The 9117-nt window shown below is 38.5% G+C and overlaps 2 long non-coding RNA genes across 2 annotated transcripts; both read left to right on the top strand.

Moving 5' to 3' along the window:
* The first annotated feature begins 941 nt into the window (after window positions 1-941).
* LOC117448668 (uncharacterized) lies at window positions 942-3671 on the top strand. Its single transcript, XR_004552361.1, has 2 exons — window positions 942-2092; window positions 2348-3671. It is a non-coding gene; the product is annotated as an uncharacterized lncRNA (long non-coding RNA).
* Window positions 3672-5883: 2212 nt separating this feature from the next.
* LOC139433945 (uncharacterized) lies at window positions 5884-9117 on the top strand. Its single transcript, XR_011643337.1, has 3 exons — window positions 5884-6220; window positions 6953-7031; window positions 7574-9117. It is a non-coding gene; the product is annotated as an uncharacterized lncRNA (long non-coding RNA).

The following is a 9117-nucleotide window of genomic DNA, read 5'->3' on the forward strand; positions in this document are numbered from 1 at the left end:
GGCACAACATGTTTCATATGCAGACCGTATTTTCCTATTCCATGTTCAAATAAACCATTTTCAGTGGTACCGCTGAGAAAGAGTCATTTTTTTGGTCATGGAAAATTAGGTAAAGATCATGGAGAAGTCATTGAAAATCATTGGTTAAAAAGAGTATGAACCTTGTAATATGTATTTACATTCACCCCCCATACCTCCTTGCGGACCACCCGTTCCAGCAACTCCAATTTCCTCAAAACCCCCAGGACTAAGCTCCGTGCTATGGGAGACCGGGCCTTCTGCTCGGCTGCTCCCAGCCTGTGGAATGCTCTCCCCGACCAAATGAGAGCACCACAGACCGTGGAGGCTTTTAAAAAAGGCCTCAAAACCCATCTCTTCAAAAGAGCCTTTGCCTAGACATTTTTATCACCCTTTTATTTTTTTATTTCTTTTGTATTGCTTTTTTTTATTAATTCTACCGTGTTGTGTAATGTTTATTTATACTGTTCATGCTCACTACTTGTAGCACTTCGGGATTTGAATTCAAATATGAAGTGCTTTATAAATGGAACCCATTATTATTATTATTATTACATTGTAGTAATATGTATTTTACATACTAATGCTCATTGTAGTAATATGTATTTACATACAGTAGTATGTAAATACTACTGTATTAGTAGTATGTATTTACATATGACTACAATGAGCAACAGTGATATTTTCAGTGATGAAAGAAGTTCTCAGATGACCTATTTAGGTGGACTGTAAACCGATGAATGGCACATAGATAATATATGTTATGACAACAAGCCTTTGAATCTTGAATCTACATAATGTGATTTGGGTAGAAATCCTATCATTCAGAGAATAATAATGTAACCTTATTATGTGCAGGCTGTTCAACTGTAACTGTTATTCCAGTAATGTGATTAACCCCTGCTCTCTGTCACTCAGTCGACCCAGATCAGTAAAGAAGTCGAGCACCCCCACATCTCCGTTCAGCCCCTCCAGTCCAGGATCCCAGCTTTACCCACAATCCCGCGGCCTGGTGCCCAAGTGACATCATCCACAGCTCAAACCACCAACCTCTCCGGTTCACCTTCCACTTTGGGAGAAAGAATGATAAAATATGGGATTCTGCAAAAAACATTAAAGACTATTGCTGCTTTGTAAGTTTGAACTGTAACCACACCACTATGAGCTGCTGCCCCCCCCCTCCTGAGAGGAACAGCAGAAACGCATGAAGCCTCACATCACTAACTGCTTTACGCCTCTGAAGTCTTATATATCAGTCACAATGTTCTTAATGTAGAGACAAATGGACCTGTGCACTTCTTCTCCCTACCTTCCCAGGTGTGTGCTGGGTGTTGTAGTCCTCTCTTACTGTATGTGTGAACATTAGTGCAAAGCATTGTGGGGTTAACGTACAGACACGTGGGTGTGTGTGTCCACGTATCTGTGTGTCTTCACTTGGTGTACGTCAAACTGCACTGTCTGCTATTGTCAGAGCTCTGATAATGGAACATTAAGTCTTGTATGTGTTGTTTTCTGTCTTAAAGGAACACGTCGACATTTATGGGAAAAAAGTGTATTTGCGGAGTTAGACGGGACAAAGAATAATTACACCAGAGACAATATGCCTGTTTGGCAGTCTCGCTCATGGAGACGGCAAAAGTCAAGAGGCTCACAAAAAGCAAAACATGTTGTTTTCAAATATCTGTTTATTGGATGAAACAATTGAGGTTTTAATGATCAAATAGAAGGTGGCTAGAGCTAAGTGCTAGCCCTTCGTCTCGCTAATCACAAATGAGTGGTTATCCTCAAATGTTGAGTTGTTTCTTTCGCTGTGTGATTGTAAATGCACAGGCCAGAGAGTGCAGCACACTACAGACCTCTGTCACAAGTTGCTGTTATCAGTAGATGCTGTTCTTCCCGGGCCACATGAGAAAGATGGGGGACGACGACATCCACACTCCCACTGCGGACACTTTCTGAGATTCAGGACATGGGAGCTGGCTGAGCAGATCAAGGCCTTCCTCTCCTCTCTGGGAGTGTGCCTCAGATTCATCAGGGTTCCACGGTGCCTTAATCTCTGCTCCTTTTATTTCAGGTGTGCACACTTGGTTCTTCTCGGCCTGTGTGTGTTTGTATCTACTCATTCGTTCCAGCGTCAGGAGATTGTTGTTAGCATAGCATTGCTGTTAGAAAGGGGTGCACTCATGACAGAAGTGACTCTGGGAGGAGGCCACACTCCCTCTGTTAGCTTTTACCTCATCTAACACTAAAGATGCTTTTCTCAGTACTGTGGTCGAAACACTATGGATGTCTTCATAATACACAAACCATTCCGTTTGTTTGCCTGCAGGTGGACAACATGCAGTTTAACTGACTGTGAGGCTGCTGCTGTGCACGGTTCACTTCCCGCCTCACACTTCATCAGGCCTGGATCATGGCAAAGAGACCTTCACAAATACTTGTTTAGTTGATAGTGTTTGTTTAAAGAAATACTTCACCCACATAATCATGATTACTCACCCTGTTACCTTGGCGAAAAGTCAACTGCCTCCTTCCTGAACGTAGAGAAAACAGAAGTCTCGATGAATTGAAGTAAATGGGACCACATTTAACATGAGTCCAATGATATGAAAACAGCAGTTTACAGACTCACTCAACCAGTGAAGTATCATACAAGTCTAATGTATCCAGTTGTATGCTCACTGCTTCACACATGCATGCATTTTCACTAATCCCATACAACGTTTCACAGATGTCTTCCTTTAGTTTTGCTGTTAAACTCAGCACCCATTCACTTCAATTCTTTAAGACCTTTCTCCAAAATCAAGTATTCACCCAAGGTAACGGGGTGAGTAGGCTAACTATAAAGATGAGAATTGTGTGGGTAAAGTATTTCTTTAAGAGCCATCCTGGTTATAAGAAATAGAAACTTAAACTAAAGATGATTTGTTGCTGTTTGACCTTTGACTGCACACCGTATGTATTTAGGTGTAATAATGAGTATAGACTTGTTGATAGGCAATCCTCAGTCACTTTTGCAGATATATAAAATAAATTCTAAAATGGGATCCCATATTGATAAAAATCTAACTTATAGGCTAATCTTTCATTTTTATATGTAGATATAATTTTCTATTCAGTTTTCTTCTTTAATAGATATTTGCTTTATTTTTTGAGCTTTGTAATTTAATGTTGAAATGTAATTTGTTGTGTAATACATGTCTTCTTTTGTATTCAGCCAGGTACAGGCTTTGTTTGTCTGTATATACATTTAGGAATATATGTTCTGCATATGGAAAGTGAAAGTGTGGCTCATCTGTGAGACACTGAGAACAGATGGATGTTCGTCACAGTTCCTTTATGTTTACTGTGTATGTAACCTCACAAACATAATCATTAGAATAAGGCTTAACTGTTGTGACTGGCATTGCAATGAATGCAGTATACCTGCCGCATGACTTCAGCAATCTCGAGTCAATCCTTTGGTTGTGGGATTTTCATAATTCATAGGAATTTGGTAAGCTGAATGTGAGATATATCCCATAGCTGCATCACTGGATCCAAACTCCATCAGAAGACTGGTGTTTTGAGAGGACCATGATGCTCCTCTCTGAGGCCGGCCATGTCTATACCTTGTTTAGTTTCTTCTGATTATTAAAGACAGTTCAATCATATGTTGTATGTCCTGTATGGAAGGTAGATATGGTGCAAAATGCGAGAGCGTGAAAACCTGATGTGAGCACTTGCAGAAAAAAAATCTGAGCTTGTGTGCATACATTTACACTTGTAAAAAATATCCACGTAACTGTGAACCAAATGTACACTTGTAAAAAATATCCACGTAACTGTGAACCAAATTTACACTTGTAAAAAATATCCACGTAACTGTGAACCAAATGTGAAGTCACAGAAGAAAAAAATATTTTGTATCTTGTATAAAAAAAAAATTAACTTAGTTATGAAATGTTCACTTGCAGAAAGATACATAGTTTTTAAATATATTTTCCATTACAACTGCAACTTTATTTATTACAACCTCTCAAATCAGTCATTACAACTTGACGAATCTGCTCTGCGGCAGTATAAATCGACGAATCTGCGGTCTTGACTTTTGCTACACTTCTTGCGATAAATGTGTCGCAAAAGTAATTTTCACCTGTAGATGTGGGGGGAGGGAGGGGGGTTGGAGCGAAGGGGCGGAGCTATCATAACGATGAGGCTTGGGTCAGTCCAGAGCTATTTAATAGAAGAGTTACGACACCGGAAGTCCAAAAACGGTTATCGTCACGTGGTTCATGTAGACGAGGGATCGTTCCCCAGAAGTTCATGGCGGGCAATGTGAATGCATTGATAACAGGAGATAGAACTACGATTTTTGGTAATTATTAGTGAATAAAGGTTTTGATTTGCAATATTTATACAACAAATCGATATGTGTATGTATTTACATCAATATGTTTTCAAAAATAAAATCGAATTTGCTAATATTAAGTGATAATATTAGGATTAGTGTGAACAACTAGTTTACATGTTACTAACAGTGCCTTGGTTAAAGAGCCTGTTGCTGTTTATTTATAGCTTTGAATTCTTTCAAACCAATATTATCTTCTTAAACTTGTATGGTAGTCAGGAGGATCACTTTCTAATGTTTATTGATACATTTAGAGGGAGGGGATCTAAAGTAATGCTTTAAAATTCAGATTGGATTTATTTCTACCATTTTCTTAAATTCATGGTAGTTTCAGTAATCCCCTGGTAATTGAGGACACAATCTAACATCTAAATGACTAATGTCGTCTTTATGGCTTTCAGAAAGGACAGGAGACCGACAGGATATGATGATGATGTTAAATGTGTTGCTTTAGGAACATCCATTGCAAATACATGGAATTCAATAAACATTGAATAGCATATCAGCAGTTTGTCGGTGCCTTTTCCTCCGTGTTGTCCTGGTTTGCTGTGCTGCCTCCTAGTCTCCACCATGGTTTGCTGTGCTGCCTCCTAGTCGCCACCATGGTTTGATGTGCTGCCTTGGGATGCTCAAATCGCTCAGAGAAAGGAGTACGAATGTACGGCTTCCCCACTGACACAGAGCGGAGGAAAAAATGGCTGGCTCAAGTCAGCAGGAGCAATTTCACGACCAACAGCAACAAAATATGTGATTTATATACAAACACTGCATTTGCACTTTTTCACAAAACGAAAACCACACCATTGGGAAAGCTTAATGTTTTGTTTAATACAAAAAAACAGGGAAAGGCTTGAAAAACACTGAGAGTTGAGACTCAGGGTGCAGGGTGAGGGTCTCAGTGCAGGTATTCAGGCTCCATTGAACCCCCCTCTGGTTCTTGTGCTGAGAGAGGGAGCAACAGACAGGAGAAAGGGTTATACACACCTATATAGCACACCTATTGCCTTGGGGAGATAAGGTGTTTACTTATATAAAACAGTAGTATTAAACGTACCTTGTGTTTTCACTCTCACTTAAGTCCCTCTCCCTTTGCCATCAATCCAGAATCAGCTGGGCTGCAACATTATACATAATCACAAGGACACAATATGGCTCTGCTAAAAACATTCACTCTTACACTCACCAAAGTTATATTTATCTAATATTTAACTCCCTCCACCCCCGCATACAATCCCGTTTAGAAGCCCCTCTTCTCTAATTCAACATGTTGGACGAAATGACATAGAGAGAACGGAATTTACAATTAAAAGGCTGTTCAACGTGTGTTGCTAACTTGCTTCGGTATGCTAGCTTAATCTGTTATCTGTAAACGTTCCCTAAATCTACTAATTTAGGGATAATCCACTGACATCCTTTAATACACATGTTCATTTGAATCAGATGTACTGATAATATCCGCAATATACATCTTTAAACTTCTTCTTACCTTTAAAAGTCCGTCACGAACTTATTATTGCTGCAACTCCACAGCTCTGCCAGCCTTGGCGCTAACTTCCGGGGAACGATTGAGAGGCTCCACGATCCGCCATTGCTGTAAAAAAGTGGTCCATTAGAGTGAACGGAGATGTCGTAACTCTTCTATTAAATGGCTCTGGGTCAGTCCAGAGCCATAGAGAGATAATCTTTGACATGTATCTCTAGGGCTCTGGGTCAGTCACACACAGCCACAGTCAGGTCGAACCGCATGACTGCGGGGCTAATGGTTCGCTAACGGTTCGTGTCGCTACCGCTGACATGGCGCGTCAATCAACGGTAAATTTCCCCCATTACTTGCCCAGTATTACTTTGAATATTATTATTGTGATTGAGGATTACATCCGCTTTGAAGACCACTGTTTTATATCGTGCAGTTTAGCGGAGAAATAACGTCAGTCAGCCAGCTAACGCTAGCTTTGTTGAGTTTATGCTAGCTAAACAAGTAGTGGTTGTAGTCTATACAGCAGTAATTCATATAGTATAGCCTACTGCTTTGGCACTAACGGTTGATAACCGTTTATGAAAATAAAACCAATTGAACTGTACTGAAATAATGACAAGTTTTATAATTGTCTTGGGCTCCTGCTGTGTTTTTAAAGCCTTTGTAAATTATCCATGCTATTTTCTATTTAGCTAACGTCGAAGTAGTGTATGTGAAATCAACCTCACAATAAGATGTGTGTATATTACAATTATTAATGTCATATTTCAAGATGATTACTTAGATATTACAATATGGTTGGTTGAGCTGGAGTTCATTATTGAGCTTACACGTTAACGTCACAGTCATCTGAAGAACGAACCCAAACCTTGTTGTTTTTATTAATTGTATTACAAATTGATATCAAATAAACAGTAAGCATTGGTAACACAATTTTCAAAGTTACAGTAAAATAAAAAGGACCCTGACTCGGACAATACACAATCCAACATGTTCAGCAGAAGAGAATCAGTTATATTGTTTGTACACATGGTACTTTACATACATATATATCTGTTTGTTTAAAGTGTCCAGGTGATGCAGACAGGCTGGACCAGAGAGTGAGAGACAGAACTGGACTCCTCACAGCAGTGAACTTCAGCACAGGTACTAAGACTCTTTTTTCATACTGTACAAAGAATCAAGAAAGATATTGGTTTAAATGAATGCAGTATTGACTTTAATACACTGATATACATTCCATTAAACAATACTAAATACTAGATCACCTACACATCAGTTAAGTTGAGGGTTTTTTCCATGCAAAAAGTCACATTTAGATATTAACAAGCAATATGACTTTGTCAACTTTCTAATGTAATGTATCGAAGGCAAAGATATTTAACACATAGTGAGAACTGCTGCTATTTATCTCTCAATATTGTCTGTAAAAAACGTGGTAAAAGTTATTCTTTCAGTGAGACAACAGAGCAAGCTTCTACAGTTGCACTACGTTTTGATAACAGTTCAATATTATTTTGATAATAACATATATTTCAATGTTGATGAATTTCATACTGTTCATTCATAATCTGATTACAATAAAAAAATAATTATATCAACAGCCCCATAACACACAAACACACCTCTTTCATAAATAACACACTTGTTCTGCAATAATGTTTTATGTTTCTTGTCATTTTTGTTAGGAAAGGACATACCCGAAAGACACGACATCTTCTCCTTCTCTGAGGGTCAAGAAGAACATCCAAGAGGAACATTAAAAGCTGATGTTATGAGATTTTAAGACCAGTACAGGACATTCACTAAGAAACTACTTTTATTGTGAAAACAAAGATCTGCACACCGAATATTTTTGTAGTCTATCAGGACCATCATTTGTTTGTGACGCTGCCTGCACCTCAGAGAAGGGGTGGTTATAGTCAGGCTTATAAAGTGTGGCGAAAAACATAGTCAGCTGATCGAATGCACCTATTTCCACATCTACACTCCATCAGCTGATTATTTCTATTTGCCTCGCTTTATGAGCTTCACATCACCTGTGCCTTGCACCGCAGAGTTTGCAACGTCACAAATAAATGGGGCCAATCTTCAGTCAGATGTGAATGTGTAATCTAACATGTTCAGTAAGAATAATAGACAAAAGGAATGCAAATACAAATACAATTTATTGAAATGTGAACCAAAAGTTAATCAAATGTTTTAAATAAAAAGCACATATGGACAGAAGGTGTAAACCTATTAAATGTATAAGTAAACACATTTAGTCAAATAAAGTGACAGACTAGGCCTGTACAGTTGGTATCAGCTTTGCCCAGCATGGGCTCCTTCATCAGCCCTGGTCCTCCTCGCTGAGGAAAGACCCTCAGTCCTCTCCAAACCAACAGACAGGACGTCCATCACACAGAGGTTTCTCCCTGAAGTCTCTGCAGCCCTCTGGACACCACGCTGTCTCAATCCGTCCACATTGAATATGAGAGGGGGGAAATGAAAATAATAAATGCTTTAGACAATAAGAAATATAAAGTTGACTGTTGAGTTGCTCAGTTTTTTTAGATTGTCAATACTATTACTGTATAACTAATATCTCAGGTTAAGAGGCACCTTCAAATAAAGATTGGTCTTTAAATACATGTTTTCTTTTTAATTGTTTGTCTAAAGTCAAGGATCTAGAACTGGTACTTAGTTTTAATGATACCGTCTGGTTATTATGCTGTTTAGAGGAGGCATCACAGGTAAGAGCACTAACTTGCTGTACACATGTAACACATGTACCTTAGCTTGACTTAAATGTATTAAACGTATAGTTCAGTGATGGCAAAATATAAATAACTAATGTCATGCAAACATATTAATATTTGCTTGATTCTAGAGTTGAATTTAGCACAATTGCATACAAACGTTAAGGGATTTTAAGATTCTGAAGTCTTCGTTCTAAATAGAAAATAGCATGGATAATTTACAAAGGCTTTAAAAACACAGCAGGAGCCCAAGACAATTATAAAACTTGTCATTATTTCAGTACAGTTCAATTGGTTTTATTTTCATACGGTTATCAACCGTTAGTGCCAAAGCAGTAGGCTATAATATATGAATTACTGCTGTATAGACTACAACATCTACTTGTTTAGCTAGCATAAACTCAACAAAGCTATCGTTAGCTGGCTAACTGACGTTATTTTGCCGCTAAACTGCACGATATAAAACGGTGGTCTTCAAAGCGGATTTAATC

This window comes from Pseudochaenichthys georgianus, chromosome 6 (genome assembly GCF_902827115.2).
Source record: "Pseudochaenichthys georgianus chromosome 6, fPseGeo1.2, whole genome shotgun sequence".
In the NCBI taxonomy this organism is placed as follows: Eukaryota; Metazoa; Chordata; class Actinopteri; order Perciformes; family Channichthyidae; genus Pseudochaenichthys; species Pseudochaenichthys georgianus.